Genomic DNA, 24,480 nt, shown 5'->3' with positions numbered 1-24,480 from the left:
TATCTTTCATGATTATGTCAACTGCCCCTCCTGTGTTTCTTTTGTCAGAGTAAATTTGATGATCAGCCACATAATAATGATACCGTGATTCTGGAGTGATGTCGAACACATTTGATGCAAAAAAGAAAATTAGAGATAAATTCACCAACTCCGACAAATCACCTTAAAAAACAATATCACTTGGAGAGACTATCATCTAATCTTACAAGACTCATTCCCCACAATCAATGATACCAAGGCCCTCAGTGTTAACTGAAGAACAAATTCATGAGCCAAAGATCTATGCTAAACCTTTTACCACAATGGACCTGGCTGACAAATGCAACTTTTCAAACTGGTCTTGCAACTGAATGTCTTAACTTCTTACGTGCTGGCCCACTGCCTCCACACAACTGCTGAGTGTTTTTTTGTATTTGTGCCAGTTCAAGTAGTTAAGCCTTCATAACATTTACCCACAAAATATATTTACGCCCAATGTGTGCCATTTACCCCATATGTGTGTGTGAATGTTTGTGGATTCCCCTGGGGGCAACTAAGACAATGGCAAAAAGGTGACAACATTTGGGCGTAGTTGTATTAGGTCTCGCCTAAGCCATCGCGTTAGCGATGCTTTGGCGAGATATTAAGTAAGGGGCTTTCAAAAGTGCTCCGAAAGTGCGGATCGGGTACAGTGCATGTGCGCCAGGAGCTTTGTCCGCCTGCTGATCACTTTCGTGGCCGATTTGATATTCTCAGTGAGCCGCGGGCCACTGAGAACATCAAAGCGGCCGCGAAAGTGCTCACCATTCGCCATCCGAAGCATTTATTTTGTGTGCAGGATGCGGCATGTGACTGGCGCTTGTTTTTGAGGGGGAGGGCTCACATATACAAGCGCTGCAGCTCGGGGGCACTAGCAGACCCCGCATTGCACCTCCACAGGCTCACACAAACACAGCAACAGCACAGCCCCCATGCCACCAGCCTGCTGGGCCTCTGTAATGACGCAATGAACGTCGCAGTAGCAACAGGGCATCCCAGCACTGAATTCAATGGCTGCCGCCATAACACAGGCCCGCCCCTCAATAGTGGGATTATTCAGGGGTGTCTCTCCTCGCTGTTCCCTATGATATTGCAGTGACGTGGCCCCACACTGCGCCGCTATCAGTCCGCGGGCGAAGGGCAGGCCTCTGACACTGTCCTTTTCACCGACGCCCGCAAGATCACATTCTGGTATCCCCAGGGTGCAATTCACACAATTGTTGGCCTCTCGTAGAGGGGGCACTTCCACTGCTTGTTATTTTTCAAAACAGTGTGCAAAAGGACCTCGTTCACTAATAAACAAGTGTCAACGTTGAGGTTCCGTGAATTCTGAACCTGGATCATAAAGGTCGTGGTTCTGTTACGATTTTGGTAACAGCGAACCGTAAACAGTGAGCTCAGCAAGCATGAGTGTTTTCGTCATGTTACACCGATGGATTCACTGTGTATTTGAAGATTTCGTTCTGAACCTTTGGGTTCCATTTTGTGCATGGCAGCCATTTTGTGGTTGCCCTCATATAGGCCTATGACTTTAGCTGACTCTTAGATGACCTGAGTGAACTGACCCTGTTGCCTGAAGCTGACCTTGTCAAACCAGTTGTTGCCCTTTAGCTGATCAAGATAGAGATCAAAGAGCAGGACATTGCTGAGTTTATGGTACATGCACACACCCTTCTATCTTGCTTCTCATCTGTTTCTGTTTCTTCTCTTTATGACCTGTTTACGATATGGATTGTGGTCTTTTATTATGGGTTTGTTCAGCTTGTGTAAGAAGGAATGTTGGATTTTTTGCATGCTTGCAAAAGCTAGGACTGCCCCTTACTTTTGTGCTGAGTCATGTAACCCTAAAACATATAAAAGGCCTCTGTCCTCTGTATTCCTCAGACTACCTCATTCAGTTGCTACAGCTTCTGTGTGACGTGGCCTCACTTATTAAATTTAATAAAGATGTCTTTTCATATTTTCAGCTTCTGTGCCAAGTTCTTTTTTATTAGTAAGTAGTCCCTGAGTATGAAGTTTTACATTTCTTCAACGTTCGGTTGCGAAGTGATTCATAACAGTTACTACAGTTACTACAAACGAAGCAAATCCTATCTATGCTTAAAACGCCCTCAATGACAGGCTCGCCATTTAAAGTTCTGTTTGAGCGGGGGTATAGCGTGACGCCCGCACACCTATGCGTTACTATAACTCTTACCTACCATTTGCCAAGGCCTCAAAGCGCGTTAATGTGCTGATTGTCTTTGTCACACGTTGCCATACACACAGTGGGAAGAATCCCACTGTTAAAGAGCAGGGCTTTAACATTTCCAAGGTTCATGCGTGAGTAAACTCATCAAGGTCAGTTTCTTGCTCGTCGGGGTCAGTTCTTTCTTCACATGCTGAGATGTGCAGGCCTATTTAATCTATATATTATCGAAACCTTAAGTACCAGAATGCCGAAAAAAAATATACGAACTTCATGAACTTTTTGCGTGGATCTGTGAAACTTGAGAGGTCTTAATGCGCCTGAAATGTACCAGTAACCCTGCCCAGGATCAGCGTAGCAGCAACGTGCTCTATTCAACAACAAATCAACCAAGCACTTTATGGCTAATGCAAGTAGACTGGTGCGGGGAGTCCTACCCTGCCTTCCTAATTGCATACATGTCAACATGTTAGAACAGGAAACAAGGAGGTTTTGGGGAAAAACATGGGGGGGGGTCGTATTTTCCCAAATAACTTCTATTAAAGCAGAAGCCATTTCAGGCGGAAAACAGCCCTGCAATGTATCTTCTTTATAGAAATGTCATGATGCTTCACTGTAGCATCTGCCTTTATTTCTGCCGTCCTGCCTCGGCTGCTCTAACTTTGCCTTTTACTGCCCCCTACCTACTTCTTGTTTCCTCCCCTTCCTGGAAGTTCCTCTTCCAGACTACAACTAGACTGCTAACCTCCCCAGGACACACAGTGTCATTCATGGCTGACATTTCAACAAGTGCCACACGCATCTTGTGCCAGACTAACGCATTTGCTGATTTTTGTTGTATCAGTGCAATGCCCCAAGATTGTCACGTAATAAAAATAAATTAAAGGCTGACTGTCTCTCAGCGCCTCGCAGTAATGCCTGTACCCGCTCCGTTAGTGTTATTTGGCAGCTCACTGCTGCCTGCGCCAACTATACAGTCGCTGATGATACCATGAGTAGTCTGTCAGTACTATTATCCCATCGTCGTGCAGTATGTGCTGCCTGTGCTGAATCGATTGGCTTTGTAATTGGCTGGCTTGCACGCTTAACCCAGCCAAGCAATTACCGAGCGGCTTCATAAGTGATCCTTGCGCATGATAAACACTAGTCAGTTCTGGGCCAACGCAGCATCAGATAAAGAGCAGTGATGTAACAGTTGCGGTTGGTGGAATTTTAAAGTGATGAGGTGTAAGAGCAAATAATACTTTTTTTAGCATGAACGAGCAAACCCAATGTTTAAATGGGGGGCTCGGGGGTCCTCCCCCTGGCATTTTATTAAAAACTGGTTTATTTTGCAGAAATTTTTTGGTACCCTTTTTCTCTCCACATCTTGTGAATGCACTCACTTGTATCTCCTTCACTTCACCATGCCTAAACACACTATGCACCAACTCACCTGTAAGCACGGCATTCTCTTTGACTTTTGCCTTGTCAAAAGTTTGACCACTGTAAAATTCCATCACACGTATTCGCACAGAATCACAACTGGAATATTTGACCATTGCTCTGTGCTCTCTGCATAGAGGCCGAAAAGACGAGAGGAAAACTCTCGCTCCAGAGACAGACTGACCGACATACACACTTCCATGACAATTACATGCAAATTAAAGAAACTGGTGGAAAATGTACTTTTACATTTCGAAAAGTCAGTTTGTTAATGCAATCACTGCCGATGTTTATGTGTACCAGTCTCAGGACTGAACCTGCTGGTGAAGAGGTAAATATAAAAATGTGCACTCATAAAGTTACAAAGTCCTTGCCTCCAAACATAAATTCTGTACATATTCAAATCATTAATTTAATACTATATCACACAAAGCACAAAATAGACTGCCACATAAAACATCAGCGTTTAAAATTAAACAAATGTTTTCTAACTGTATATTGAAATCAGCCAGCACCTAACGTAGTGCAAACGTCGAGCATTCAAGACCTCTTGTATATACTTTAGTATAAATTTATAATATACTTATATGTGTATGTACTTTGTGGGCTGGAGATCAGCCCTAGAACTTGTCTGCTTCGGCTCAGGGACTTTATTTTCTGTTCAACTCCCTCTATTTAAATGTCTTGATTGAAAATGACTAGCAGAGGTCAGTAAAATACCAGTACTGCTTTCTGCAAAGAGACTTTCTTTTTTAAAATTTTCCTGGCAACTGTCTCTATTTAACTTTTTTAATTGAATGCGACAAGCAGAGGTCAGTAAAATACCAGAATCACTTTAGACTTCTCTAGATTCCAGTCCATATAAAGTGTCTTCCACGAGCACCCGTAGACAATAATGTTTTTTTCAAATCTTGTTAAGAATTGATCTTCGCAGTATATTCACCAAAATCTATTTTCACTAATAAATGATACTTTTGATACCTATCCTAACAAATGACTTTTGCGACATGTTTCTAGCCTGATTGTTATCCATAAGCAGACTTTTACTGTAGAGAAAGCCACTTTAGCCCACAGAGTGAAACACGCTGTTGAATCCAGTCGCTGAAGCGATATACGAGACTAAATATTAAGCTTATTCAACCTTTGCACATTATACACCAGTGCTTTGTTAGAGTCAAGGCATTTATGACTTGATTTATGCCCATAGTAGGTTTTCACACATGCCAAACACCGTTTCTTATGACATGGAGTTGCTGCAGCATTCCATACAGAAGTTAAATTAAAGAGATTCGTGTATTGACTGTGAGTGGTTTTTGGGTGTAGTGTGGATGCAACCACGAAGGGACACAAACAAGTTACAAACTTGTCTCCAATATCCCTGAAGCCCATGAATGACCTAACTGGAATTGTGCTAAAAAAACACAGCAACGCAAACACATGCATCAGATCATTGTAAATAAATTGTTTACGAACTATGACTCTCTCATCCTGATGGCTATTGGTCCGTTCAGACTAGTTTTGGAAATAATAATTAATAATTTTAAAGACTGCCCAATGTAAAGAAATGTTGCATAAAGTAGAAGTGTTCTGAAGATGACTCAATGAATTTTATACACCATAAGTTTAAAAAGTTCCCTCGTTTGGGCCATTAAAGTCTCAAAATTATTTTTAACACCTTTATATGTGGGAAATGTTTTTTTTTTTTTAATGATATCGCTTTTAGTTTACCAACATATTTGCATCCAAACTGTAGCATGAGGTATATATAATTTAAAAAATCCGTTTTGAATCAATACGAATTTGAGCCTGTATCTTGTTGCTAACAAGGTATCAAAATATACTTTCTCAGAATGAATTACTATAGTTTAAATACTTTGCAAATAGGCAATAGACTTTTAAGTACAGTAATTACAGTTGTTGCAATGAGCAACACAATTTCAAACACAATGCAACATTGAGCTCAAGGGGAATTTCTACATGAATGCAATTAGTTACTTTATGGATTACTTTTTTAACCACCGGACTGGATCCTAAAGCACAAGTTACTACTTGTGTAACGATATATTTGTAAGAGACATTAGTTAGTGATAGATTCCTTACCTTAGAATATCCCCAGGCGTCAGACTGGATCCGGAAAATTTTGCATAGCAATACCCCTGCGCGCCGGCAGGCGTCGTCCGCGGCTCTGCGTCCGTCGTCGGCGTAGTTAGCGCCGGAATGACGTCGTCGGAGTACTTAGACGCCGCCCATGCGCGCTGACGTCAGTTTTGATACACAGCTTTTCCGCGCCAGATACGCAGAGCCATGATAGAACCCACATTGGTGCCATGAAACTAGGGCCCTAAAGGGGATGACCTTAACCTTAGATATCGGTTCGCAGAACGGGGAGGATGGGTGGGTCGGTAAGGAATCTATCACTAACTAATGTCTCTTACAGATATATCGTTACACAAGTAGTAACTTGTGCATCTAAAAGAGACACGTTAGTGATAGATTCCTTACCTTAGAATAGATACCCCAGCAATACCAACCCCGGTGGTGGGTCTGCGAACCAATAATCACACCAGAAAGTCCTGGAGGACGGAACGGCCAAAGAACCCATCCCTCCGGACTTGGCTGTCCAGGCAGCAGTGTCGTGCAAACGTGTGCAACGAGGCCCACGTAGCTGCCTGGCAAATGTCCTGCAAGGGCACTCCTCGGCCCAGGGCAGTGGTAGTCGCCGTGACCCAAGTGGAATGAGCCTTAATCCAACAGGGGGCTCCTTCTTAGCCAAGGAGTAACACGCCTGGATACACAAGATGATCCACCGAGAGATGGTCCGCTTGTGCACTGCCTTTCCCTTCTTAGCGCCCACGTAACCAACAAAGAGTTGGTCATCCACCCGGAACTGGCGTGTGCGATCCAGATAGTAAGAGAGCACACGTTTTGGGTCCAGACGGTGGAGCCTCTCTTCCTCTTTCGAGGGATGCGGAGGCGGAAAGAAGGTGGGCAAGGTAATGGACTGCCCGATGTGGAAGGCCGTGACAACCTTGGGCAGGAAAGAGGGTCTTGTCCGCAACACAACCTTGTCCGGATGGACAGAAAGGAAGGGAGGTGTGGAAGAAACAGCCTGGAGCTCACTCACTCTCCTGGCAGAGGTGATGGCAACCAGGAAAGCAGTCTTCAGAGTAAGAAGACGGAGAGGACAGTTATGGAGCGGCTCAAAGGGAGCACAGATTAGGTAAGTAAGTACAAGGTTCAAGTCCCACTGGGGCATCACGAAAGGAACAGGAGGGAACATGTGTGTGATGCCCTTCAAAAACCTATTTACAATTGAGGACTTGAACAAGGAAGGCTGATCAGGTAGCCTTAAGAAGGCGGAAAGGGCAGAAAGGTACCCCTTGATAGTGCCCAGAGCAGAGCCCTGCTGGGCAAGAGAAAGAAGGAAGAGGAGAACCTCAGAAAGGGGTCAGAGAGTGGATCCACAGCCTTTGCTGTGCACCATGCCACAAATCTGTTCCACCTGCAGGCATATACCGACTTTGTGGAGGGACGCCTGGCTGCCAGAATGACATTACAGACTTCAGGAGGTAAGTCAAATGGCCTCAACTGCCGCCGCTCAATCTCCAAGCTTGTAGGTGGAGACTAGATAGGTTCGGGTGGAGGACCGTTCCCTGCTGCTGTGACAGAAGGTCCTCCCGAAGAGGCAGACGAATCGGGGGATCGACTGACATGCCGAGTAGCTCGGGATACCAGTATCTTCGTGCCCAGTCCGGAGCCACAAGGATAACCTGGGCCCGGTCGCGCCTGATCTTCTTCAGCACTCTGGGCAGAAGTGGTATAGGCGGAAAGGCGTACAATAGACCGCAACTCCACTTGCGACGAAAAGCGTCTCCGAGCGAGTGCCGCCTTGGAAATTCCAACGCACAGAACTGATGACATTGCGCGTTCTCTTCTGTGGCGAATAGATCTAACCAAGGCTCTCCCCACTGCTGAAAGAGACCTTGCGCCACGTCCGAGTTCAGACGCCATTCGTGATCCATCATGCACCGACGGCTGAGTTCGTCCGCCCTGGCATTCAGAGAGCCTGCCAGGCGTTGAACCACCAGGGTCATGCCCTGATGTTCCAGCCACTGCCAGAGGCGCAGAGCCTCCAGGCATAGGGTCCACGACCCCACCCCGCCCTGTTTGTTGCAGTACCACATGGCGGTGGTGTTGTCCGTGAACACCTGCACTACACTCCCCCGGACAGAGAGGAGGAATGCCTTCAGTGCTAGTCGGATCGCCCGCAGCTCCAAAAGGTTGATATGGAGCCGGGACTCCGCCGGAGACCAGAGGCCTCTGATCTCCGCCTCTCCCATGTGGCCTCCCCAGCCCTGGAGGGACGCGTCCGTCACAACCACGTGCTCCGGGTGGGGTAGGGCGAGGGATCTGCCACTGACCCAATCGCGGTCCGTGAGCCACCACTGCACTGCCCTCCGAGATCAAGACATGATCGGACAAGTTGCCCTGATGCTGGGCCCACTGAAACTTCAGGTCCCACTGCAGAGCCGGCATCCGCCACCGGGCGTGATGCACCAGAAGGATGCAGGAGGCCATCAGCCCCAGAAGCCGCAGCGTCAACCTGACCGAGACTCGGGATAAAGGCTGAAAGATCGGAATCAGAGCCTGAATATCATGAACCCGCTGTTCTGGGAGTATAAACCCGAAACTGCGCCGAGTCTAGAACCGCTCCGATGAAGAGGAGCTTCTGAGAGGGACACGTGTGACTTCGGCACGTTGATGGAGAACCCCAGCAGGTGCAGGAGGTCGGCCGTAGTCTGGAGGTGGCTGACGACTGTCTGGGGCGAGCCCGCCTTCAACAACCAGTCGTCGAGGTAGGGGAAGACTGAAACCCCCAACCTACGCAGATGAGCTGTGACCACCGCCATCACTTTCGAGAACACCCGTGGGGCGCTGGTAAGGCCGAAGGGGAGCACGGTAAACTGAAAGTGCTCGTGGCCTACCGTGACTTACCCGAGGACCTTGATCCCGAAGACCGATGCCGACTCTCGGAACTACGAGGGCTCCGACCCCGCGACCGGTCCCTCGACCTCCTGTGGGACCGGGACTTTGAATGGCGCGTGGCCGACTTCCGGAGCTCAAGCGGCTTGCGGGACCGCTCCCGCCTAGCCTTAGACGTCAGGGCCCGGCAGTCGGAGCAGGTTCGGTCGTCGTGATCGAGGCCTAGACACTGAAGACACCTGCAGTGGGGGTCGGTAACCGACATCGGTCGGTTGCACTTTGAGCAGGGTTTGAACCCGGGCATTCCTGCCGGCACCGTAGGAGTCGTAGCGACTCGAGAAAAACAGATCAAAAGATCAAAAAAGTTTAGTCAAAAAGTGACTAAGGGGTAGAGCTTCTCCGAACCTGCGCTAGCTGGCGCGGAAAAAAGAAGAACTGACGTCAGCGCACGAGGGCGGCGTCTAAGTACTCCGGCGACGTCATTCCGGCGCTAACGATGCTGACGACGGACGCGGACGACGCCTAGCGACGCGCAGGGGTATTGCTACGCAAAGTTTCCGGATCCAGTCTGACGCCTGGGGATATTCTAAGGTAAGGAATCTATCTCTAACGTGTCTCTTTCAGATGTGAGCTTCTTAGAAGCCATATGTAAAAGAAATATAGGTCAAGAGGAACACTATCTTTGTATAGTTCTCATTGCTGTTTTTCTTCCCCCTTCTCCCTGACCTCAAATTACTTCATAGGGGGGTGCCTTATCTACGCAAGTTATATAGTGTTCCCAACAGGTAGGAGTCCTATAGGGGGGGTAGCCTGCGTGACTTTCTTGTCCCAGCACATACTGTTGTGAGTCGTGTGCCAAATCTGGACTGAGTGAGACGTAGGTCCCGTTAGTCGTAAGGCAGTGGGTCTGAAGTAGAGTGCCCTGGCGTAGGACCCCAGCGGTTGGAGACATCTATCCATTTGGTATCCCGGGTCGTTAAGTGGTCTCTAAGTACCCTGGTTAATAGCTGTCAATTGCGCGGCCCAGTAGTATCATTTGGTGACTGGGAGTCTGATCCCACCATCATACCATGCCCGGAGCAATTTGGGAAATTATATTCGTGGGGTCCCCTTTACCCACAGGAGAGCCCTTTGTTTGCTTTCTATCGCCACGAAGAAGGTCGCCGGGACAGGAGTAGGCCAATTGTGCAAAACATATAAAAAGCGAGGTAGGGACATCATTTTAAATAGCGTGGCTACCCTGCCCAGCAGAGACAGTGGGAGAGATTTCCAATGTTCTACATCACTCCTGAATCGCCGCCGCGGATCCCTAGTAATATATATGCCGAAGTACTTAAAGCCATTTACTGCCTCTGTCACATTACAACCCCCGGGCAAGAGCAGAAACCTTCCCTTTGGCAAGTAGAGCACCGACTTGGACCAATTGATGGCATATCCAAAGTATCTGCCGAAGGTGCAGAATATATCCAGGACTCTGTTTATCGAGGCCCGCTGTGATACTAGATAGAGCAGGATGTCATCGCATATAGGGAAATGCAGTCTTCCCAATCCACTGACCATCTCAACCCTCTGATGATGGGGTCTCTGCGGATCCAGCTTAGCAGGGGCTCCAGTGCCAGGGCAAAAAGCAAAGGGTACAGAGGGCATCCCTTTCTCATTCCCAATCCAAGAGCGAAGTTCTGAGACTTTTTGTTGTTTACTACCACCTGTGCCAACGGTTCAAAATAAAGGAGCTTTAATAAATCCGGGGCCAAACCCCATCTTCTCAAGCACCGCGAAGAGATAGGGCCATTCAATGGTATCAAATGTCATTGTGGCATCCAGGGACACCACTACAGCGTCTTCTCTCAGCGTATCCACCCTCCCCAGCACTCCGTGGAGCCTGCAGAGATTTAGGGAGGTATTTCCAGAGGGCATGAAGCCCGAATGGTCAGGATGGACAAGGCCAGAAATCACTCCAACCAGGCGTGTCGCCACCAGTTTAGCTACTATCTTCGCTTCAGCATTCAGTAATGAGATAGGCCTATATCAAGAACAACGGTTCCTAGGTTTACCCTCTTTATGGATCACCACTATCGTAGCGAGTCGTTGATCTTGGGGAAGCCGGCCGATCTCTCGGCTTTCTTCATACATCTCTTTAAGGTATGGAGCTAGCTTATCAGGCTTTAATTTACGAAGTTCTATCGGGAGGCCGCGAGGGCCCATTGCCTTCCCCCGACTGCAGGCTCCTGATGGCACTCACCACTTCCTCGATCCTGAGCTCACCGTCAAGTAGCTCTCTATAAACTTCAAACAATGTTGGAAGGCGTATATCAGTTAACAGTGCCTTTGAGTCCTCCGCTTGGTAAGCAGAGTGAGATTCATATATACGAGTGTAGTGCTTGGCAAATTAGTTTGCAATCAACTGCATGTCAGAGATTTTCTCCCCGCCCCAATTGTGAGTTCCACGACCAAGCGACTTACTTGCTCGCATTGGTCTAGCCACGCTAGCAATTTGCCTGCTCTGTCACCATGCTTGTATAATCTCCAGAGTGTGTTATGTTGTAGTGCTTTGGCTCTATCAGTAGCCACATTTTTATATTCTTCCTTCTTGAGGTTAAGCTTGTGTAAAGTGTCATGGTCTGCTGACGCCAACAGGTTTCCCTCTAGTTGTAGGATCTCCCCTTCCAGTGCAGCTAGCTCGACATTCTTCTCTTTTCTTGCCCCAGCTAACTGACAGATTGCCTGCCCCGCACCACCGTCTTAAATGCCTCACAGAGCGTTTGCGCCACTGTCACCAATCTCTCATTATCTCGGAAATAGAGTTCAAAAGCCAGCGTAATGTTGTGCCTAACAGCTGGTTTGCGTAAGTGCCATGGGTTTATGTGTGCTATTCTACCTACTTGGCTCGCCCCCTCCCCATCTGCAACCAGTGGTCAGATATGCCCTTGACATGTGTTTGATTTCCGTAATTTATCCAATCTGGTCCGCCAGAGTAAGGATATAGTAGATACGAGAGAAGCTATTATGTACCCCAGAGAGAAATGTGAACAGGGCATCGGTGGGATGGCGGATCCGCCATGCATCCGTTATTCCAAATGAACCAAGGAAGGTGCACAATATCTGTTGCGCAGGCCCCAAGTCTATAGGAGGACAGTGATCTTGCCTGCCACACACCACTGAATTGAAATCTCCCCCTAGTATCAGCCTCCCCTCTGCAAACTTCATAATAGTGTGCTCCGAAATGTCAGGGCTTGAAGTCCCGGGGGGATATAGACGAACACCAGGGTTAGTAGCCCACCCTCCCATTTCCCAGACACCTCTGCGAATCTGCCCAATTTGTCAGTCCAGGTTTGATTAAGTGACATGGGAAAGAATTTATACAGCATTATGCCGACACCCCTTGACCCTGACGTGAACCCTGAATGCACAATCAATCTGTACCCCCACCTGTCCAGTGCCTTGCATGTGTTACCTATCAGGTGTGTCTCCTGGAGCAATACCACTTCCGGGGTATGTCAAATTGTAAAACAGTTCCCCTTTTCAGCTCATCTCCCAGACCACTTACATTCTAGGATAAAAGCCTGAGTTTCTTTTCACCTGCCGAACCCATTATCGTATCAAAAAACCAGGACCTTCTGGCTGCCTCCACTCAGAGTTTTGCAGAGAATAACATTGCATAGCGGATATTTTTGTCCCTTAATTGCTTCTTCACAGTAAGGAAAGTTCTCCTTTGTCGTTGGACTGTTACGGTAAAATCCGGACAGAAGGACAGTCACTATTTTCGTATTTGAGTGGTGGATTCGATCGAGCGGTTTGCAATATGCTGTCCCTATCTCTAAAATTCAGGAACTTCGTCAGTATTGGCCGTGGGGGAGATTCTGTCTTTGGTCTTCCTCCTGGCAACCTTTGTGCCCTTTCACTGCGAATCTTTTTTAAAGTAATGCTAAAAACCCACATTTTGAAACACCCAGTTATTTCTCCCCCTACCAGCACCTCGCGGTTCTTAATCCAAATAGGTTTCAAGTCTTGGTGGATGGATGACCCACAGACCCTGGAGGGGGCTACTTTTAATACTTCGAGGATGGAAAGTTTGAGTTCAGATACAATCATGAACCCCCCCAGGTAGAAGTACAGGTGGGGGAGTCTACAGCCTGGTCAGAGTGACAAGAACAAATGGCTTGAGCAGGCAGTAAGTCCCGAGCTGGGGGGCGAGGCCATCAATTCAAGCAACATCTCAATCGGTCTCTGACCTGATTCAGTTGCTAACAACAGAAGTCAGGAGCAGATTTGAGACCTCGGAAATAAATCAAATGAAATCAGATCAGCATGTGATATATATATATATTTTTTTTTTTTATTTCTTTATTGGGTTTTTACTTGGATTTCAACAGTTGCCAATAATGAACATATGCATGTGTACATCGCAAAAATGAATCATATATCAAGCAATAACTGACATTTCAACTTTTTAGACAGTGCTTTAACGAGATGCATGTGCGTTATCAAGTATATCAGCATGCTAATTTTTGGGGGATGAACTGCAGGGTGGGAGAAGGAAGTGGAAGGGTTTTGTCTGCGCGGCTTGGTAGGGTGAGTGCAGACGCCTGTGTCAGTGCACTGTCTTCATATCACTATATGCCCTAACCCTGCGCCTGCCTACTGTCTGCTTCTACTTCTTTTTCCTCTGTTATTTTGCTTTCTTTTCCTCCTTCCCTCAATGAAGCTGTATGTCGCCTGACCTTGCTGGTCACACAAATATGGTTTGGTTTGGATATATGTCTTGGTCGCTCCATGCCCTGCGCCTATATATTTTCCCTCAGAGCATTGCCGCTTGTGGGTACCAGATCTTATTGTGTGCTAGTTGGTTGTTCTTGCGCCATGTTTGTCTCGTGGAAGAGTCCTTGGGCCTCCAGGCATGTCTGCCAGGCGCCGCACAGGTCTGTGATATTGCATCCCTTGTAGATGCCATCGGTATTTTACGCATGCCAGTGACGTCGTCGCGTCTTCGCGCCACACTTTCTGCCTGTGCCTAGCATAAATAGAGTGAAACCAGGCACTCACTGTTGGAGGGTCAGGGGACTTCCAGCGCTTGGTGATGAGACATTTGGCCAGTAGAAGTCTTAAATCTATGAAGCGAGTTGTCACCCTGCATTTCTTAGGCCTCTGATATATGCCCAAAAGGCATACCTCCAGGAATATTCCAGTGCCCGGTCGGTGCCATCAGATCAGCATGTAATAAGCTGGAAAAAAATAGATAACCTCTCAGCCAGGACTTCAGTGCTAGAAACAACAGTGAATGAACTAACTTCACAAACTTAGGAAAATAAGAAAGAGATTACACTTCTAAAGGAAAATGGAGTGGGTATCCAAGAAAAGCTGGAATCCCTGGAAAATAATCAAAGAAGGAATAACCTCCGTCTGTTAAAAATTCCAGAGGGGGCAGAGGGGGATAACATAAAAGCATTTGTGTCAAGATTGCTTAAAGCAGGGACCCGAGTCGACTGCACAGAACAAGATCTTATGGTAGACATTCAGAAGGTTCATAGAGATCCGTTTAGGCTAACCCCAAATAAAACAAAACCCTGGAAAATCTAAGTCCACTTCCATACGTACAAAATAAAGGAAGAAATCCTCATGAAGGCGCTAAAAACTAAGTCGCTAACCGTGGATGCAATGAGCTTCTAAATAAGGTCAGATGTGTCACTGATCACAGCAAATAAACAATAGGAGTTAGGGCAACTGCTTGACTCATTGAAGAAATTAGGCGCTACAGCACAACTGAAATTCCCTGCTACATTGCAAGTGATGCAAAATAACAAAATGCGGAGTTTTTGGCGGGTGAAAGCTGTGGGGAAATTCATAAAGTCTATCCCAAATGCCGGGATAAGGTAGAGAGGGTCTGGGATAGGGGAAAATATGGGAGTTTCTTTCCCCAAGTCTGCCCTTCCCTCAAGCTTTTTCTTTTCTCTTTTGGCTATTTTCTACCTTCTTATTTTAGGATGTTTTGGGTATTTTCTTTTTACGTTAAGTAAATAATGCTAGTGGCACAACAAAGTAAGGTGTTATTTATTCTCCCGACTCCAGGGGGGCCCCCAAACGCTTAGACATGGTCGAGTTAAAAAGAGTGTCTCCGGGCTGGGTAATTTAGAGGGTTATTGGAGGGATAGGGGTCACGGGGTGGGGAACAATGGGAAAAAATTGCTCTGTTGGCGATTTTATCTTGGAATGTGAATGGGCTAAGAGTAAAATATGGAATGGAAAAGATCCTACAATATTTGAAGGATACCCCAGCTCAGATCATAATTTTGCAGGGAATTGATTTGACTGGCATGGAAATTAAAAATCTTTTTAAGCCCAGAGGTTGGGTCCAAGAGCTTATCTGTACCAGTCAAAAGTTAACCATAAAAGGGGTGGCTATTTTGCGTAAAATGAACCTGTATATAACCATAGAAGAAAGCAGAGTAGACAGGGCGGGCAGATGGGTTATCTCTAAAATAAGGTGCTACCATTAAACATTTACTGTGTTCGGGTATTATGGTCCAAATACAGATGACCTTAATCCATTTACAGGATTACTGACGGAGTTGTTAAGTTTCTCGAACCCCGTCATTTTAGCAAGGGATTTTAATGTGGTGTTGGATCGCTACTCTATGAGTAGATCAATACCAAACAGTAAGACGCGGTCTTTATTAGTCTACCATGAAACAGTTAGGTTGGTTAGACGTATGGGGTGAAAAATGGGAGTCAAGAAGGGCTTCACATTTAAAAACAAAAAGTATAGCCACCAATGAAGACTAGATTTTAATAGATCAAGGTTTGAAGGAACGGGCGAAGGATATTAAGCATCTAGGAGTGCATTTGTCAGATCACTCTGCAGTAACCCTAGTATTAGCTCTATTGATTAAGCCAATACAGAGGAGATGGACAATAGACCATGCCTTATCATTAGATGAGTCTGTAATTGAGAAGCTTAGCTCAGAGTCCCAGGAGTTTTTGGGCTATTAATCTGGAAAGTGCCCAATTGGGGGTTGTATGGGATTCGGACAGAGCTTTTCTGAGGGGGAGAATAACTTCTATACAATCATTTAAAAGGAAGAAATATAGATAGGAAGTAGGGGGAAGTAGAATGTTTTATTCAGCGGTTGGAACAGCAGATATCAGCGACTGGGGTCGAACAGAATTTGGGGTCTATACAAACCTCACTCCAAACTCCCAGGATGGAGCTCGCAGGGGTGGTTGAAGAGAGATTACGGAAACGGGGGCAAGCGAGTAAACTCGCCCATTTTGAATATGGGGACGGGTGTGGAAAACTCTTAGCTTGAAAAACCAAAAACGTTCAGGCAAGAGGTTTTATAAAAGAACTTAGGTGTGAGGAATCAGGAAACTCCCTTACGACCCACGAAGAAATAGAAGAGGCCTTTCACAATCACTTTGAGAGGGTATATCAGGAGGGATTTGTAGTTATGGTGGAATATGTGAAGGAATTGTCAGGTCAGGATGTTTCCCGCAGAATCAGTGAAAGTAATGGTAAAAACATCAATAGCACTATTATAGCGAGTGAGACTAGGAAGGCAATCGCTGCAAGGAAACTAGGCCAAGTGGCAGGTCCGGATGGACTACCGCTGATATATATAAAAGATTGGATGAGGCTCTTATCCCAGTAATGGTAAAGTTGTTTTCGGGCATCTTTGGGAAAGTGACTGAAATGCCACTATCCTGGAATGAGGCCATAGGCTGATTCTTAAACCAGGAAAACCGCAAAATGTTTGTGACCCCTACAGACCCTTTTCGCTATTAAATTGTGATTATAAAATCTTCGCTAAAATAAAATATTAGCAGAATGGTTAAATGGGGTGGGGGGGATCTCCTACATGAGGATCAAAAAGGCTTTGTCAGGGGGAGGGAAATCCAGGATCTAACCTCCTACTAATTGGAGCAATAGATATAGCCACGATCCATAAAGTTCCCCATGCCATTATTACCTTAGACGCCATGAAGGCCTTTGATAGGGTAAATTGGCTCTATCTCGAAAAAATACTAAGGTTGTGCAATCTGGGTAAGAACTACTGTAGGACCATAGAATTGATATACCAAACCACAACTGCTAGGTTTTTGGAAAATGGGAATCTGTCTGTGCCATTTAAGATTACAAGGGGAACAAGACAAGGGTGCCCTTTGCCCCCTCTCCTTTTCAATCTATAAATTGAGCCCTTAGATGTGAAAATTAGAAAAGATAAAATATCCACCTTTAGGTATAGTGGCTGCGGGAAAAGAAGTTTATTTATTTATTTATTTATTTATTTATTTAATGGTTTTATAAAGCGCGTAGTAACTCGAAGAGCATCCCAGCGCTAAAACCTGCTTCTCCAAAGGTTTCTGCCATCTGACGGGATTATATTTGCGGGAAAAGAAGAGTTTTAAAAGTTTTTCTGAACTGGAGGTAGTTCAGTTCTGTCCTTAGTCTTCGTGGTAGTTGGTTCCAATGTTTGGCCGTGTGGACCGAAAAACGACGGCCACCGGTCCTGGCCTTTTTGACTCTTGGGACCGAGATCAGATTTTCTCCACTAGAGCGGAGATCTCTCTCCGCTTTGTAGGGAATTAGGAGTTCTTTTAGGAGGGGGGGGCCATTGTTGTTAAGGGTTTTATGGGCCAAACAGAGGGCCTTGAAGACCACCCTTTCTCTGACTGGGAGACAGTGGAGGGACTTCAGCGCTGGCCTAGCAGAGGATCTTGCCGGTGTGTCCGTAAGTAGACAGGCAGCGGCATTTTGGACTTTCTGAAGAGTGTTAAGGGTGGTTTCGGGAGCTCCCAGGTAGATGGCGTTACAGTAGTCCAACCTTGCCAGAATTAGACCCTGGATGAGGAGCCTCCTTGCGGTTTCGGGGAGCAAGGGGAAGATCTTCCTGCAGGCTCTGAGTAAGCCAAAGCATGTCCCTGCCGTCCTTTTTGCTTGAGTTTTAAAGCTCATGTCCTTCTCGATCCATACACCTAGGCTTTTGACCTCATCCTTGGGTGCGGGAGGGTTACCTAGGCAGCTGGGCCAAAGGTTAGGTGACAGGGAGGGCCCCTTGTGTCCCATCAGCAGTATCTCTGTCTTGGACCTATTTAATTTTAGCGAAGAAAGATTCATCCATCGGTAGACTTCGGAGAGGCAGCTGTGAAGGTCGGAGGGGGTTTGGTGGGGGTGTGAGAGGGTTACGACCAACTGGGTGTCGTCGGCGTAATTAATAACTGATACGCCGAACGAGCTGACCCTCTTCTCCAATGGGGCCATGTAAACGTTGAATAACGTAGGGCTCAGGGAAGAGCCCTGCGGTACTCCACATCGGAGCGGGATAAAGGGTGAGTGGCTGTCATTTTCCCGTACCTGAAAGGAACGTCCGGATAGGAAGGATTTTAGCCACTTCAAAGCCATACCCTTCAGTCCAATTTCTCCCAGTCGGTGGATTAGGGTAAGGTGGTCTACAGTGTCGAAGGCCGCACTGAGGTCCAGGAGGATCACTGCCACTGATCCTCCCGTATCCAAAATGCTTCTGGCCTTCTCCACTGCTGCCAGGAGGGCGATGTCCGTGCCCTGGCCTGGACGAAACCCTGTCTGGGAGATCCCTAATAGGTTATTGCTCTCCAAGTAGGATGACAATTGCTTGTTAACCAGCTTCTCCGCGACTTTACTATTTCCTGGGAGAAGGGAAATGGGCCTATAATTGGAGAGGTCCTGTGAGTCTAGGGAGGTTTTTTTTAAAAGGCCTTTAACTGCTGCCGCTTTCCAGCTAAGGGGAACTATACCTTCCGAAAGGGAGGAGTTGATTAAGGCCGTGAGGGGGGGGATGATGGTACTCGATACCTTTTTCAGGAAGCGGAGGGGTGCAGGGTCGAGGGGGGAACCACTTTTGATTGAGGCCAAGGTTGCCCCTACCTCTTCCGTTGTTACAGGGCCAAAGATGTCCAGGGAGGGTTGAGGGCTGGAAGGTGGCAGGGGTGGATTAGAGATGATGATGGTTAGATCCTGGTCCAAGTGAGCCAGTTCGGGGGAAGGAATAGCAAGAAGAATTTTTTGAATCTTCTCGTCAAAGAAGGTGGCCAAGTTGTTACATTTGGCTTCAGCTTCTTTGGGGTCGAGAGATTTAAGTGGGGGATCGGGGCGTGAAGGAGTTCTTTGAGAACAGAGTAGGTTTCATGAGCCGAGCAAGCCGCGTTTCTAATTCTATTCTCGTAAAAGAAGATTTTAGTGCTACGGAGCTCTTTTTTGTAGGATTTTACAGAGGTACGGAACATTTCTTTTTTCCCTTCTGTTTTTTCCTTCCTCCAGAGGCGTTCGTTCTTTTTACAAGCTTTGCGCAGGAGGTTGAGTTCCGGGGTATACCAGGGTGAGGGGTTCACTCTCTTGGTGTGTTTCAGAGAGTGAGTTTTAGGCAGAATGGCGTCGAGCGATTGGGTGATCCAGGTGTTAAATTCTTTGTCCCCTGCTACGGTGTTATGAGAGGGGTCAGGGACATTTTCCCTGAGTTTAGCTGCCCATTTGTGGCTTTGTGCGCCGACGATCTAATGATAGATACCTTAGACTTCTCTGTCTACGATATATGATCAGACCTCTCAATTTGGGCGCATCTTGGGCTATGAAGTGAATGAACAAAAAACAGAGATATTGACCTGGAATATGAATGTACACCAAGAGAGCATTAAAAAAGAGATGATACTTAGGCATTAGGATCACACAAAGCATTGAGAGAATCACCGGAAATAAATTTTAAAAGTGTTAGCAAGGATATTTGTAAGTCAATATTAAGTTGGTTACATTTACTGCTGACAATCATCGGAAGAGTGAATCTAGTAAAAATGATGATCCTCCCTAAACTCACTTTTTTATTCCTGAACATTCCTTTGGTTTTTAGAGAAGAATGGCTTAAAGATCTACAGGCTAAGATAAGTAGTTGTATCTGGGCCTCAAAAGGCACAAGGATTGCATGGAAAAAGCTTCACAGAAAGAAGGATACGGGGGGCCTGTGACCAGATTTGTCCTATTATGCCTGGATTTTCCTGCTAAGGAATGGGAAAATGCTCTTGAATGAACCAGATGGTTCAGACATTGGTTAAATGTTAAGGGTGATGCTATCAGATGTGAGGGGGGAGCAAGGGTTCATCTACAAATTTGGAGATCCTAGATATTTTAAAAAGGTGCGTCTCAAGACTCCATAAGGCTTACCAATCACGTGGTACAAGATCAGAAAGGAGATAAAGGAGAGGTGCTGAGTTGGAAACAACTAGTTGAAGATGGAAATGTACTCCCTTGGGACAAGTGGTAGGAGGTAACAAACAACAAGTTATGAAGGTTCAAATACCTTCAAATAAAAAGTTGGTATCAATCTGTCGGAGTAGACATTGGCTCCTCAAATGAGATAGAGTCCATGCTGGTAGTCAAAGTGTCAAGAAAGAAAGAGGTGGCAAAGCTGTACTGGCTTTTGATGGACCTTTCAGACCGCGATTTCAGATTACGGACTGTACTGTGGGGAAAGAGCTTGCCGGGAATGCAGTTAGAAGACTTATAGCAAGTATCTTGTAATATTCTGTATTCCACGGTGCATGCAGCAAATTAAATGCGGGAACCATATGTTGTGTCTTCCCAGGGTCTATTGGACACCCCTAAGGTTATCTAGATTGGGGAAGGGTGTTACTCAAAAATGCCTAAAATGCAGCCAAGAGAAGGTGGATGATATACATATCTTCCAGGAGTGTCCCGAGATTCAATGTTTTTTGGGCAGACGTGAGTAATTGTATGTCTATGATACTCGGAGTGGCACTTCAGTTAAGCACAGCCTCTGTTTTTCTTCGGGGTTCTGGCACAATATGAGTCTATGTCTACCAACGTAACTAAGTTGGGCTTTTACATGATACTGCTTGCTCGAAGAGAGATCTGTAAAAATAGGATAAAAAACATATCCCCCACTATGACAAATTGGATTGAATCCGTAAATTATAAAATTAGACCAGATAGAGTATTGGTAAATTTAAAAAATGATTTTTGGTCTCCATGTGAAAATTGCCTAAAATCGGATTTGAATATTGTCCTATGATTATGCCTTTATACTGTGTTACTTCAAGGTTTCTGCAGGTGACCTTTTCGGTCAGAGCGAAACGCTCTTGGCCAGGGACTAGTTGATCTCAATGCAGAAAGTATCCCCCTCGACAGAGTCCTCTTATGCACAGCCTTCTCATTCTTTGCCCCAGAGAACCCCACAAAAAGCAGACTGCCACCCCGAGGTCCGTTACGATCGTAATCTGCTCCCTCCGCTCCAACGGTTAAAATCTGACGTTGTGGCCTGGCGCAGACTGCCATTGTCCCCCCTCGGGCGCGCAGCTCTTTTTAAAATGATGTCCTTGCCGCGGTTTTTATACGCGCTACAGAACACGTTTGCTGTCATCCCGGCGAGTTATTTTCAGGAGGTGGAGAGTTTGCAGAGGCGGTTGATATGGGATGGGCGTTCGCGGATTGTCCTCGCCAAACTGACGCTTCCCTGGTATGATGGCGGTATCGCACTTCCGGATATTAGGCAATACTATTGGGCCTCTCAGCTGGGAGCGATCAACCATGGAATGTACAGTCCTGCGTTAAATCCTGCGTTCGAGATGGATAGGTGGCTGCTACCGGGTGGAGACTATAAAAGGGCGTTGTATTCCAAATCGGATGGAGGGAAACTTTCGGGACACACCAAGATAGCGGTGCGAGTGTGGCATTGTGCGACTGCGGCAATGGGATGGAAGGACCGACTGACCCGGGCGACTCCGCTCTATGAGTCTGAAAGACTGGGCAGCCTATGGACGACAAAAGGTTTTGAGAAGTGGGATATGATCGGTATTTCTAGGGTAAGTGATCTCTGGGCCAAGTGTAGGATTAAGACTTTTGAGGAGCTGAAGGTAGAATATGAGCTGAGTGACAAGGAATTCTTCCGTTATGTGCAGATTCGCCACGCCTTGAGTTCGGTTTTTCCTTAAGGTACTTTTATCCCGGAATCGTCCCCGCTCGAAGATCGGGTGCTTGAAGATCGGGTGCTTGACTGATATGTTCCCGACAGCACTATTTCTCTGATATATAAGAATTTGATTAACGATCGGGTAGACCTGTTGGCGAGACTCAGAGATCTGGACCAGTGACGGTCTAGAGTTAGATGACGAGGACTGGCAATCGGCGATATCCTCACCTAAGGAGGTCGCGATTCCGGCCCGTCTCCGACTCGTACAACTTAAGATCCTGCATCGGGTTTATGTGACCGGCCCCCGCCTGATTCGTATGGGTTATTCTGTGGATGGGTTGTGTAAGCGTGGCTGCGGTTCAATTGGTACTTTCCTCCATATCATTTGGGAATGCCCGGAAGTGGTAGTGTTTTGGAATCGAGTGCATGCTGTGATGGAGGAGGTCACGGGTGTTGCGCTGTTGCCTGAAGCCAGGCGTTGTCTGTTGAATGTTTGGGAACCGACTGATTATGATGTGGCGCAGACTCAGAGGGCGAGCCTTGGGAATATTGTGGCCAACAGAGACATTGCGCAGTTGTGGGGTTCCCAGAGAACGCCTACGATCCTGGCATGGAAGGAGAGAACATGGACTGGTGTATGTTTAGAGAGAAGACGGTGTATGTAGCACGCGGCAGACCAAGGAAGTGGGGCAAACTCTGGGGCCAATGGAATTCCTACCGGGGGGATATATGTACACCACCCCTCACTGATATTCCAGATGTTCCTCTTTCCCCCTGACCCGACATTCCTCATGTTGTTTAGGCTACAATGTACTATAACTCGGATTTCCCCCGGCTCCCCCCCCCTTGCATTGATGATCTGTATTAACTGTAGCGTATGTTCCCTCCTCCCAGAGCACATATCCGGCTGTACTGTTTTTATTGCCTTGTTTGTTTATGTTTTATTCATAATAAAAAGAAATAAAAAAATAAAAAAAGCGGACTGCCTACCTGATGATCCTTGGTACAGTCGTTCTAAAAGCTTAAAGCTCTATTTTGGGGTGGGAGGGCAATGGAGCCTCTTCTTCTCTTTCAAGGGGTGAGGAGAGGAAAGGAACACTGAAAAGAGTGCTTGACTGCCCTGCATGGAAAGACGTCACACCTTAAGGCAAGAAAGTCTCCCAACTCCTAAGGACCAGAATGTCCAGAGGAAAGCTGATGTAGACTGTTGCGCTGACTGTGCTTAAGTTCACTCATGCAACGACCTGAAGTGATCATAATGAGAAAGACAGTCTTTAAGGACAGAAAACGCATAGAACTGCTGTACATCAGCTTGAAGGTTAAATATAAGGAACGTCAACACCAAATTAAGGCCCCACTGTGGCACCACCAACTATTGATGAGGAAACCATTATTTATTTGCAAAGTTTTATATAGCTCTGGCTAGACCCAGAGGTATCAGAGCGACGTGTGTCAAACATTTATTAATCTGCAAAAGGTGATTTAGACAAGGATAGGTAGTTAGGTAAACGTAAGAATGCAGAAATGGGCAACAAATAACCTGTAATTGTTTCAATAGCAAGGATTTGCTGCTCCAAAGACAAAACAAACCGGATATCTGACTGTTTAGCATGTAAGGAGTTTGTCTTGTGAATGCCACACCCATCCACAAATTTGTCTCAGTATGTGGTGCTAATGGACTTTGAGTGAGGGAACCGGGCAGCAAGGATAACATCCATGGCTTCAGGTGGCAGATCAAATGCAGTCAATTGCAGTCTCTCATTCTACGCACAGTGAGGTCTCGATTGGCAGGCTAGGGTGTCTCTGATGAGCTGCTGCAACAGGAGAGACGCTCAAAATTGGTGCCTGATCCGAGATTAGATGCTGAAGCCCAGAAGGTCCGATTGCCATACTCTCTTGGTGCAAGCTGGAGCCACCAGAATGACTTGGGTCCAGTCGTTCTGGATCTTCTTCAGAACTCGGAGCAGGAAGTAGAGGGAAGGAAGGCATACAAGAGTCCTGGGTTGTATTCCAACTAAAATGCATCTCAACGGGAAAAACAAGTTACTTACCTTCATAATGCCTTATCAGGTAGAGACTATCTAGCCACAGATTACTTACTTTAGAATATTCCCTAGGCATCAGACTGGATTCAGAAATTTTCAACCAATATCCCTGTGAGCTGGTAGGTGGCATAATTTGGCTCTACAACTGCACCGGATGCGACGTGCATGATGTCTATATATGCATCACCCAAGAGTTCTGACATCAGTTTCTTTTAGATAATTTCCACACTAGAAGTCAGGAGCCACAAAAAATGCTGATGCACTGGTGTGCAGTTCTAAGGGCCTAAAAAAAAGGTAACCCTGTATCAAAATCGGTTCGCAGTGAGGGGAGGGATGGGAGGGTCGGTAAGAAATCTGCGGCTAGATAAGTCTCTATCAGATAAGAGGACACAGAAGGTAAGTAACTTGTTCATCTAATACAGACTTCTAGCCGCAGATTCTTTACCTTAGATTAGATACCCAAGCAGTACCTACCCGAAGGTGGGTCTGAGAACAGATTACACCAAAAAGTCCTGCAGGACCAAACAGGCAAAATGCCAATCACGACAGACCTGACTGACCAGACAATAGTGATTGGTGAACTTGTGTAATGACGCACACGTTGCTGCTTGACAGATGTCCAGGACAGGGGCCCCGGACCTAATGCTGTAGTCACAGCCTTGGCTCTGATAAAAATGAGTGTGCAAGACTTCAGGAAGTTGCTTTTAGGCCAATGCATAGCAGATTTGTACAGCCTTACCCTTCTTTGCCCCAACAAACTGAAGGAGCAGTTGATCCTTAACCCAGAATTTCTGTGGTACAATCAAGGTAGAGCGATAAAAAAAGATTTGGGTCCATATTGTGAAGCCTCTTCTCTTCTTTAGAAGGGTGG

General features: G+C 46.4%; 1 protein-coding gene across 3 annotated transcripts in view; it reads right to left on the bottom strand.

The window, feature by feature from the left end:
• Positions 1–24,480, bottom strand: part of EPC1 (enhancer of polycomb 1) — a 1,518,836-nt gene that overhangs the window by 875,532 nt on the left and 618,824 nt on the right. The gene's annotated exons all lie outside the window — the stretch shown is intronic.

Source organism: Lissotriton helveticus, chromosome 10 (assembly GCF_964261635.1).
Source record: "Lissotriton helveticus chromosome 10, aLisHel1.1, whole genome shotgun sequence".
Taxonomy (NCBI): Eukaryota; Metazoa; Chordata; class Amphibia; order Caudata; family Salamandridae; genus Lissotriton; species Lissotriton helveticus.
Note: the sequence above shows the minus strand (reverse complement) of the source record. Positions and strands in the feature narration are given on the sequence as shown.